The sequence below is a fragment of the Teleopsis dalmanni genome, chromosome 1 (assembly GCF_002237135.1).
Source record: "Teleopsis dalmanni isolate 2A chromosome 1, ASM223713v2, whole genome shotgun sequence".
Classification (NCBI taxonomy): Eukaryota; Metazoa; Arthropoda; class Insecta; order Diptera; family Diopsidae; genus Teleopsis; species Teleopsis dalmanni.
The window spans coordinates 83,566,426-83,578,805 of NC_051846.1; the positions used below are offsets into that span (position 1 = coordinate 83,566,426).

The 12,380-nt window shown below is 27.9% G+C and overlaps 1 non-coding gene across 1 annotated transcript; it reads left to right on the plus strand.

Annotated features, from left to right (window-relative positions):
• Positions 1–3,130: 3,130 nt before the first annotated feature.
• Positions 3,131–3,202, plus strand: Trnad-guc. Its single transcript has one exon. It is a non-coding gene; the product is annotated as a tRNA-Asp (tRNA).
• Positions 3,203–12,380: the final 9,178 nt, after the last annotated feature.

Below are 12,380 nucleotides of genomic sequence, written 5' to 3' on the forward strand. Positions count from 1 at the left end.
ATCTATACTTTTTTGATATATTAACTTTCAATTGTATCAATTCTCTAAGCATTTTAAAATGAAATTTTTTAATTAATTATTGTGTTTTCACTTAATCAATTTAAAGCATCATTCTCACTAAAGTTGCTATTAAGACATGTGATGATTAGTATGTATTGTTCTTTCACATTTATTTTTTAAAATTTCTAGTTAAATTAAAATCTTTTATATGTTGCTAGAAGTTGATTCATTGATTTTTGATAAACCCAAAAAACACAAAAATTTCTTTGTGTTTTTAGAATAATGCTGGTTTAAATTTAAAAAAATTATAGGTAGTTATGGGCGTTTCAAATTTCTCGATATTGAGAATAGATAAGATATGCTAATATGCGCACATTTACTTGAAAATAAATCAAAATATATTTATAGATCTTTATAAATATACCGCCTTCTTAATTCCTTTTCTCCTTGTGGAGCCTCAAATACATACAGGGCCTCAAATACATGTATAAATAGACTTATATAGACTTGTAGATTTTCCAAAACTATTGTACTAACTTTTATCAACAAAAAATGTAAAAAGAGTAGATCTCTTTTACTTTTTAAATATTTATTTTTAAGAGCACTCATTTGAATAATTTTGATATCATCATCCATAGCTTACAGTCCATGTACATTGGTGACATCAAAATTGCGAGACCTCTTTCATTACCGAATTATAAAATTAAATAATTTATATTCACTAATATGACGAAGCATATATGAAGGTTTTATTGCTAATCCAATTAAAATAAACGCAAATTAAAATAAATTAAATTTTCTACTTTTAGCCTCACTTAATTTTTTTAAAGTTATATTATAATTTGCACCAGCATCATACTTCTCAAGTAGGTCTTAATCAATTTTAATTTTAAGACCTTTTTTTTAGTAGAAGCTCTACTGACTGGAACTGTGAGCATCGTTCTGGTTACTACAGCAAAATTCGGATATAGTTCCTCTAAATTATTTTTTTAATATAACGTACGAGTTGTTTTATATCGTTGACTGAGTCTAATGAATTTGATTTTAATATCAGCAGTTTCTCATACAGTTCAATAAGTCGAATTGGTATAATTTTCATATGAATAATGTCATATATGAAAACAAATTGTTCAAAATATCCATTAAGTGCTTTGAATCTATAATCGTTAACTTTTTACGACGACCGTATGGGCGCGAGGCCGTCGGCAGTCGCTGACGCTTAGCGTCACTACTGATTCTTCATCATATTTTAATGAAATCTTCAGTTTCTGAATACAATTTGATGTATTTACAGATCAACGCCAATGCTAACAGTCGCTTGATTTTATATATCTCCTCATCTCACCATACAGATCGCTATACTTATACGAGAAAAAGCAAATCATTTTTTCTGCTAGGATTAAAACGGACCACAAAATTCCTCCACAGTTAGTCTTTGGAAGACAACTTTTTTTTGCTCTTACCCAAGTCGTAATGACTGGGTACTTTTTTACTTTTAGTTTGTCTGTAATTGAATGGCCCTGCCGACTTATTTTAAGTTTAGTAATATTTTTTTTCTATATCTGTATAAATACATTTGGAGGTTGTGAATTAAGTTTAAAAATTAATTATTCTTAATTAAATTGTTATAATAAGCAAGATCAAGATCGAAACAAGATTGTAATATGTAGTATAGACTTGCATAATAAAAACGGCAAAGCGTAAGTTATACTGCAAATAGTTTTGTAAAAATTTTAATATTTGCTTAAATAGTACATAAAATAATATTATATTCTGTTTACATAATATGCAAAAGTTAAATTATCAAATGTTTATACATTATTTACAAGCAATCACAAAAGTTAATTATTATTTATCACCCTAAATGATAGCGAAGTTATTAGTTTTATAAGCAGTTGCTATTTTAAAAGTTACTAAGTGCTTTTAACAGTTTCCAAAAAAATCATGAATACAACCAAAGGGTGAGGGACTATTATCAAGGGGTATCACAATAGACTAAAAATGTGTACAAAGTAATATTTCATAATAAAAAGCGGACTTTCGTAAACAGTATGGAATATTTTCAAACATTTGGGTTTGCAGTAATAATTTCAGAATAATACCCAGAGTAATAGTAATAGATTTTGAAAGGATTTTTTTTGATTAATTCAGAGGAATATCATTTTTTTTTGCTTACTCTGCTTCTATGGTATATTTAGAATTTAATTGTAGTAACATTTAATTTCTCCTATTTTGAAATCATCGCAATTCCTGCAGTAATTCAAAAGTCAGCTAGGATCGTATTTTAATTGCTGGGCAGAACTATTGGCTTCGTTCTGTAAATACCAATGACCCATTGGACCCATTATTTTGATTTGAATCAAAATAAAAAAGTTAATAAATTTATATATTTTATGGTACCTATTAAATGTTATCAGAGAGTGTTAGGTATTCGTTTAGGTTTCTTGATGTGCTGTACCTGAGTTGTTTTAATTTAATTTTTAATTTTCCTAATAGAAGAACTCTATGTTAATTCGTCATTTGGACGTCAAGTAGAGATTTCTAGCTCAAAAACGAGAAAATAATTTAAAATAAAATTTTTGAAATTAAAAAAAGTATAATATATTCTTAGTTTTTAAAAATTTTTTACTACTTAATGTGTATGTGAAATTCATAATTAGTTGTTTCTTTTATTATATAATAAATATTTTGGCACCTAATCATATAATACCTTCAAAACAGTTCCAATAATTTAACACTTTAATTGAAGCAACCTTACCGAAAAAACTTTACCGAATGTTGGAAGTGTAAAATCTAATTTAATAATTATTCCCTTGTATTTTCAATTTTTTTTATAATATTTATCTACACAAATTAGTATAAAATATATTAAATCACATAATTGCAAAAGACTATTATGAATTTATACAAATTCTTTAATATTATATACTACATAATAGTATAAATATTAGATGAACTTTTTTGATATTTTATCATTTATTTAAAATTTATTTTAACTTTTTATTATATTTTGTTAATTTCCTTAATATTTCTTTTAAAAACTTCATATACCTAACTATTTTTATTAAAAATTGCGTCACAAATAAATACTTATAAGTGAAAACTAAAATTTGTACCAGAAGCCATAACGTCCTCGATAGTATAGTGGTTAGTATCCCCGCCTGTCACGCGGGAGACCGGGGTTCAATTCCCCGTCGGGGAGACGATTTTTTTTAATATTTTTTTAAATTAATTAATTCAATTTAATAAAAATTAATTTTTAATTTTGCTCCATAACCACAATACATATTTCTTTATTCAAAAATGTGAAATTACCTCAAGTGATGACTTATGTTAATAATAAGCAATAAAACTTGTGCTAAAAACTGTAAATTACTAAATATATGACATTTTTCCATCCAAGACTTGCCTTAATTAAATAACGCAAGTCTATGCTAATTTATTTTCTATTTATTCTAGATTAAAATATCTCTATATAGTCTTCCAACACATATTGTGAATATGCACAACGCTGTGTAGAATAAAATTTGTATAATACTATGTTGAGCAAATATTTTTCTCAATATAGTACTTGAAATAATTTTTTATATCTACATTTAAAATCGATTTTATTTGCAATTACCTTGATGCTATTTAAATACATTTTGATTTGAGATAGTTACTACGACTTATGTTGGTAGGTAGGTTGGAGTGGCGGCCTTGTTTCCAAAAAGCCCACTTGAGCTCAAATGATTACACATTTTGGTACCATAGAAATGGCATTAGTACGTACATAAGCATAAATCAGTATATAGCCAACGCCGAAAAAGGTAACGACTTTCCCATTAGGTGAAGGTACACTAACCTGGTCGTTTTATAAACTTGTCCAGGTTCCTAACATTACAGGATGACAGCTTAGTCAGATCGGTGAGAAAAGGGGATCCGAAGATTTTTAATATTCTTCTAGCTAAAGAAGGACACTGACACATAAGATAGAGCACAGTCTCCTCCTCATCCTCAGAGCCACAAACTCGACAAAAATCGTTATAGGGTAGACCCAGTCTCAAAGCATGAATTCCTTTTTCACAGTGTTCCGTCAGCACAAATACCGCAATGCTGGTTCCGCCTGTTAAAGTAGCTGACTAGTTCGTTTCTTGTCTAAATTATACCAAGTCAACCTAGATATCTGACAATGAGGTTCATTAGCTCAGTATTGCTTGGCTATGCTCAGATAATTTTGTTTAATTGCCAGTTTAACTGTAGCAAGTGGAATGCCTATGTTGGAACTCTATTACAATATTTTATTTTTGTTATTGCAAATCCTTCAAAGATTAAAAATATAATTTTGTTTTGTAAAAAAAAATATGAAAATAATAAAATTAATTGAATAATTAAATTTAAAATATAAAAAAAATTTAACACAAATTAATATATTCTTACTACCATTTCAATTGTTAAATGACTAACTTTAAGCCTGGTAAGAATAAAATTTATTAATAAATAAAATATTTCTGGAGGCTTATTATTTATTAATAAATCATTTTTAAAATTAAGCTGTAACTATAAATTACAATAGTTTCTTCTATAGTTGACAGTTATTCAAATTAGTTGGATTTTAATTTCAAATTCAAAATATAATTTTTTAATTTTTGATATGGTATTAATTTCAAAATCTATAAACATTAGGCGACTTTCCCTAATGGAACTTACGAGAGCGATGGTCATCCAAAATTGTTATCGAATTTTTACAACTTTTTGATAAATAAGATTTAAGACCTTATCATTTACAATTTAGGTAGATTTTGTTTGATTTGCTTTCATGCGCCTATGTTTCAACCATTTTGATATATTATTAAGAGTTGTAGCTTAAAAGAGGTCACAGACGGATCACTTGCATTCACCAGGGTAGCTGTGTCATCTGCAATTGTACTAGTTAGAATTCCTGCAGTCTTCGGTAAATCGTATGTAAATGGCAGACAAAGGATTGGACCGCGTACATTGCCTTGTGATATTTCAGCTTTAATATCGTATAAAGAAGACGTTTCATTCTCGTTGTTGACATAAAAGCGCATCAAACAGTCAATTTTAATAGATGTGATGGTGATTCGTTAATTGCTTGATTAACTTCGCTCCATATACGGGAATTTGGCTTATTGACGTAACCATTTAACTAGAAATTCACTTCATAGCTAAACACAATTCTTCGACGAAGTGCTATATGTTACGTTATACTATCGATATCGATATGGATATGGATAATTCTCATGCAGTATTTATATCCCTGCATTTGTTGTATTTCATTTTGAATTTTACATGATAAGGCGTCGTTTAATTAAATTAAGTTCATAATAAATTATACAATAGGTATATAACACTATGATCAAAAATTTAGCAAAATTGTTTATGACTTTTAAAATCTTCATTTTTTTTTTGAAATTTTTTTACTTTCGCTTTGAAAGTAGTTTCCTCTCTAAAAATTTATACCAACGTCGTTTGCAAATCTAAATACAATTGTTATAATCGATTTTCGGAATAGCCTTCAAAACTTACAAAGTTTCGGTTTTTATCTCCTCAATCGTTTTAAAACGATAACCCCTGTTCCCGTAGTTAGGGCTTATTTACCACATATTACTGCGTATAAGTTGAATTAATCAAGGTGATTTTTAGGAAAGCACGATGGCGGATCTATCATTCCGTTTCAGTCAAGAAAATGTAGATGTTGACATAAAATACGTCAGGGATTTGAATGACAGTGCTACCAACCTATAAAAGTAAATTTACCATAGTTGGAAAGCCCGTATTTCAAATTAAAAACTTCGCCTTATTATTTACATCAAAACTTATTTATCTTTTAATCATAGCAAATATCTGCACTATATTTAAATATAACTAATGATATATATTATTTTAATTAAATCATTTTTAGACAAAGCCACAAACATTGTAAGCTCCAAACGCAAATATTTAAAATTTTTACTAGACAAGTCAAGCTTTTAGCACTTTCAATACCACTTGCGATTTCTATTGTCTATATTTACAAAATAAAAAATGCAAGCAGTCAAATGCGTAAAAAAAGTATCTTATTAAGTATTTATATGGTACTTCTTCATATATATAAACTTTACACGCAATTTAACGGCTTTCCCCCCTCTTAGCTTTCAGTTTTTCTTTCGGCCTTTATTTGTACAGGTCGTTACAGTTGAAGGATCATCTCACAGTTTCTATACTAACAGTAAGACTCTGGTTTACAATTTTACATCACGAATGCTACAAAATTACTTCCTACAGTTTTATTTCAACAAAAAGAAAAAAATAAATAAATAAAAATATTGCAAAAAGATTGAATAGCATGAGGACTGAAGTGAAGCTCTAACTTTTTTAAATGCATCAGCTTTTACGTAAACACATCTCCAGACGTGTTGTGGGTGAGTCGGAGGTGTCTTTGAGCCGAAATTTTTAAGTTTTGAGTAGAAGTCACTGGAGTGTAGCCGCCAATATTGCACACTCTTTTGTAAGTTGTGTAAACGACTTCAAAACTATATAGAAAAAATTTAATATATTGAGGTTCTTTTTTTTAAATGCTGTTACCAACATTTTCTTGGCTAATGGTTTTTAGGTATTCAAAATCGTAAACAGTCTTCACGAAACTTGCATACGATTCGGTTTAACGTTACGGTTTAAAAAGTATATATCCTTTCTACAGTATTATAAAAAGAGAATGTTCACTTTGGAATCAATATGTATTTATTCATATAACTATTGGTTAACAAAATTAAAGCCGTTGAAGTGTTAGCGAGCAAACTTGGAAAAATAGAATCTTGATTGAGATTTTTGTTTAATAAATAAATAACTAATAAATAAAAATAAATTTAATTAATTTAGTGAAATTTAGTGAAAGAAAATTTATATCAATATAACAATAAAAAAGTACTGTATCGAATTAAAAAGTTAAGATTTTTAAAGAGAAAAATATTAATATTATAAATAAATAACTTATTTAAAGTATTTAGTAAATAAGAAATATGTTTGCTTTATAATGAAATGAAAAGTGTAAATTAATATAAAAAAATGTGTTGAGCTTGAGTTGTAAGTGGATTCAAAATACCTAATATTTATGTGAAAATTATAAAATATCTATGAGTATAAACATATTAACAGATAATTTTCCAATATTTTATACAAAACAAAATTTGTTTTTTAAATAAAGAATTCATATATAATTTTATTAAATGTTCATAAAAAAATATTCAAACAGTAACAGATGTAAATACATCCTTAGTCAGTAATTTGAAGAACATAAAACTTAATTCCAAAATCTAATAACTGTAAATGTAATCATTAAGAAATGTATTTCATAATTAACCAATTATTTGAAATACATTTAAAAATACATTATTTTGAAACCAAACAGATCCTAAATCAATATTAAGTTAAGTAATATTGATCTACAAAATTTTATTTCTCTTCAAAAAGTCAGACATTGATTTGAGCATTTACTAAGCATTTATTTGATTAACTACAATCGAAGATAAACGTGGTGTTAGCTCCCAGTGAAACGGAACAGTGGGACTACGGTTGATCTTTGTGTTGTTTACTGACCCTTACTAATCAGAATACACACTGTCTTTCAAATAAAACTGAAATATCAACTTTTATTGACCGAGTAGTCTTCTCCTGATCTAAAATCAAAGCCAGACAGTCAGATGGAATATGGTTAGAGGTCTTTACCGCCTCCGAACAGAGATGACATTCTATCTTCTCAGTCAGATCTTTCCTATTAAGGTGATAACGCAGACCATACTATACGTTAGATAACTTACAAACAACTTCAGTTCAATTCTACTGAGGAAAAACGCATTTCCGTACTTGGACGGATGAAACTAGCTCTTTGAGCTGACGATTAATTCGAGTGTCACTCCAGTAGTAACTTTTTTGTCTCACTTATTGTTTTGTGAACTGTGTCACTTAAATTATATGAATTGAATTTTAAGGAAAACAAGACGTTCCACAAATAGATTTTTATAGTAAGACATTAATTTTATTGAAAATTTAAGAAAAGTTACTATAAATGCTATTTGTATATCTGAAAATGGCTTAATTAATAACTCTATGCCTTGCTGAAATAGATCTTTAGCTGTAGCATATAACAGCAATTCAATGACTAAAAGCAATTCACTTTGATACATATTTAAGGATAAAAAGAATGTTACTCATCCAAAAATATCATCGTTTTTCCCTAACTTCATAATCAAAACGGTCTAAAAGTGATACTTTTTCGATATAATCAATATACCTTTTAGGCATTAGATACAAACTTTTGCTCGATAGGACTTGTCTTGTTTTTTTGAAGAGAAGTTCTTACTTTTCACTGGTCTCTCGTTTTCGAAATACATCAATTTCATATCTAACCTGCAATATTAAATGAAACTATCTTGGATTACACTGATATAAACCATATACAAACTATTTGGAAATGATAAGAATAAACAGGGTACTAGCTTCCAACGGAGCAGAGCACTGCTACCAGATTTGGAAATGATAATGTGGATAGATTTTTGATCTAGTTTAAGTGAATCCATCTTACTGATGAATTTTTTGTATGTAAATATTCTTGTAAAATATTAAAAAAGCGTTCCTTAAACTTCTTACTTAATCAATGTAATCATGGAACTTTATTCAACGATATTTCATTATGGATTTAATTCATTATATCTAGAGTTGTTAGACTTTTCAAGCATCCTTATCATCGCTTAGCATTTTTGGTTAGATTTACAACGAAGCTCAATAACACTAATTCAATAAATCATTCAATAAATTATTTTAATTTTTTTATCATGATATCGAATAATTAAGTTTTCTATTCTCGACTAGGTAGATAAACACAAACTAAAACAGTAATTTAAAATATCAATTAATAGCAATTAAGAAATAAATTTATTGCAATGAATTGAATATACGAACCGCACACTATTATACAGAAGGATAATAGATTGTAGTAAATATTGTTAATTAATTGCAAATGTTTGAAAAGTCATTAAAATTATACTAGTGAAGTTCATAACTCAACTTCAAACTAATTCATCGCAATAAAAATTTTTTGGACATTTAGGCATTAAAACCTATATATCAAAATTAATTCTAAGTAATTAATTTACCAATTTTTTTGCATCTCCACAATTTAAACATTCATTCAAAAAGCATGTCATTTTTCAAAATTTTTCTCAAAAATCCTATTAATAGATCATACGAAATGTGGCATGAAAATCAAAAATTACGGATTTTAATTAAACATTTAGAAAATTGTGGTTTATTATTGTCTTGATATAATAAAATTTTCTTTTCCTTCCAGAAAATAAAGTCGATTAAAACTAATTTCCTTTGTAATGATATTAATTTTTTATCTGGAATATGAAAAACAAAAGACAAACGAACCCCTAAATTTAAATTAAAATTAAGTAATGAGATTGTAATCTTAAAGTTTAAAGGTACCAGATTATCTGATAAATTGAACAAAGTTATGTATCTGGGATATCTTAATTATCAAAAATATATTTTAGATGTAGTAACAGTAAAGTTAAATAATAACTGCTAAGGACTTTGTATGTTTTTTATTAAATATTTAAACTATTTAATAATCTTAAAAACTAAAAATAATAATGCAAGTAAGATTTAAAAGAATTTGATTATTTTAAATCACTATTTTATAAAGCCATCATTTTCTTTATTCATTAATTCAGATAACTTCATAAATTCACTAAAGAATCCGCAAAGTAACAGAACATTTTAATTGTATCTTTTCTTTCCTTTTAATTGTTTTGCTTACGAACCATACAAAAACCGTTTAATAAAACTAACGTAAATGTAATTAATGTACAAAATTAAAAAAAATTTTAATTATAAAGCTTTGACAAAAATCTACACCAGGCACTGACAGAGTCGACAGCGACTAAGAAAATGTCAATGAAGACAGTAAATTCTTGTATGTATCAGTTTGGCATGTCATATATAAAAAATTATATGAAGAGTAATATATTTAAAGTCTCAAGCATTAATTTCTTATTTAATATTTCATAATTTTAATTCATTTCATTTAATTTTATTTCATTTCAATTTCAATGTCATTTTGTATTGTATTAATGCATTGATGAATACCTACTTTCACTCGCCCGATCACCCTTCTCAACCTAACCCTCTCCAACCTGACCATCCTCCCTCCTGACTTCCTCATTATTATGAAACGTAAGCGCTCACAATACTTTTCACTCTATGAAATGTAGTATATTCCAATATATTCCAAACGATATTTACAATGGCGAAATTGGTCATAGAGTTAATTTAATAACCTTTGTGTGATTCTCACAATTACTTGACTTTAGATGATTATTTAAGATTTCTTAATGTTAAGAATTTCAACTTTAAGAAAATGACCGAGAGTTAATTTAATAACCTTTGTGTGATTCTCACAATTAATTGACTTTAGATGATTTTCAAAGATTTCTTAATGTTAAGACTTTCAAATTTAAGAAAATGACCGACTACTATACTTAACAAATGACAAAAGAAGATCAGGAGCAAAGCCTCAAAATGTGGCAACAAAGTTAGAACAATAACACTCAAGGAAGATGGACAGGTAGAATGATATGAAATATAATCACCTGCCTCAAACGAATATCGGGAAACACAAAATACTATCTTACTCAGATGCTGACCGGATGGATATTTTTGCAAGTACCTGTACCGCATGGGAAATGCTGATTTAATCAACTCTGCATTTATGACGACGGAGACTGTGATGATGCAGAGCATACTGTAATAGATGTCTCACATTTAGAGAAGAGATAATAGTCCAAATTGGTCCAATAAATCTCGAAAATATAATGGGAAAGATGAGTGCGAATCCAGAAAATTGGCGAATGATAGAGTCATATGTGATTCAAGATCTCCAAGCGAATTAGACCTAAAAAGGAGAACCAGACCAGGCTATTAAATAATGCAGACATCAAGAAAATGCGATGAAAAAGTGGTGGTCTGGACGCAGATCGAATATCACAAGAGCATGGCTTGAAATGCCAACATAAAGATACCCTCCTAGAAATAATGCGAAAGCTGTCTCAGGGGAAATCAGTAGTTATTAGTAGTTTTCAGTTTAAGACAGTTATTAATATTAAGAATATTATAAGATATTAGATTTTAGTAAATACACACTATTATTGAAAACTAATAAATAAAAATGCAGGTATGGGTGGTTCATATCGCTATAAAACAGTTAAGTGAAAAATAATTGACATAGCATATCAATGATAGTAAAATACGAATATTTCGCAAGAACGTCTAACCCACCTATGAAAAAAATAATTTAGAACTATAACTTAGAACAAATCTTTTTGCGTAAATCTTGTGTGGAAATACAGTTAGAGATATATGATGCTACTAAGCTCTATTCTGGCAAATGTTGTAACAACTGTAAAATATATATTAACAAAAACACGTCAGTCAAGCGTAGCGGACAGATCTCACCGGCGAAATACCCGAAGAAGTTAGATAAAGACTCTTCTATTATAAAACAACAAATTTATTTAGTGTTTTAATATCAATAAGGTAGGTAAATAAGTTCAACAGAATAAGCAAAAGTCGTGAATAAATCTTTTTAACTTTTACCATATATTATAAGATTTTGTAAATAGCTATATCTTTGCTATATCGATTTTGCACTTATCAGAGTACGAATAATATGTTTCTTCAAGTTTTTTATTTTGCTTTAGGGGACATGTTTTAAGGGAATTGAAGCTATCAGGTAGCTGTCTTAAACTATTTCATATTAAGATACAATATACTTTAATTGTTCTACAATCACTAATTTAAAGCGATAAAATCATAACCGAATTTTTCAAGGTGAATGATGGAAGCTCTTTTACAGCAGTGGTCGGGTCTTTCTATTTTGCTTTAACAGTTTTTATTACTTTTTGATCTACATGGTTTTTAAAAATGTTATTAAATATAAAGTCTTTATCGATTCTTTCAATTAAGGGATAGATTCAAATTTTTATGCACACTTTAGTTTCGTCTATATGTGACAATAAATGATTAAATAACACAAAAGCATATTATCAAACACATTTCAAAAATTTTTGATTTATTATTAATAATATAATTTTTCTTAAAGTTATTATATTTATCACGATTTACTATTTTTTTCCGGAGGAGAAATTTAAAAATTCACTATGTCACGTCTCAATAGTGCTATATGCGCGGTTTGCACACACTAAAAATAATCTTTTAATCCAATACTTCTTGGTAGTGTCCCTGTATTAGTTATCTACCTTAGCCTGCGTCCAGGCTAACTAATCAAATTTATTTGTTTACCTCTTTTTTTTTGAGAAATCAGTCATTTTAGAGATCAT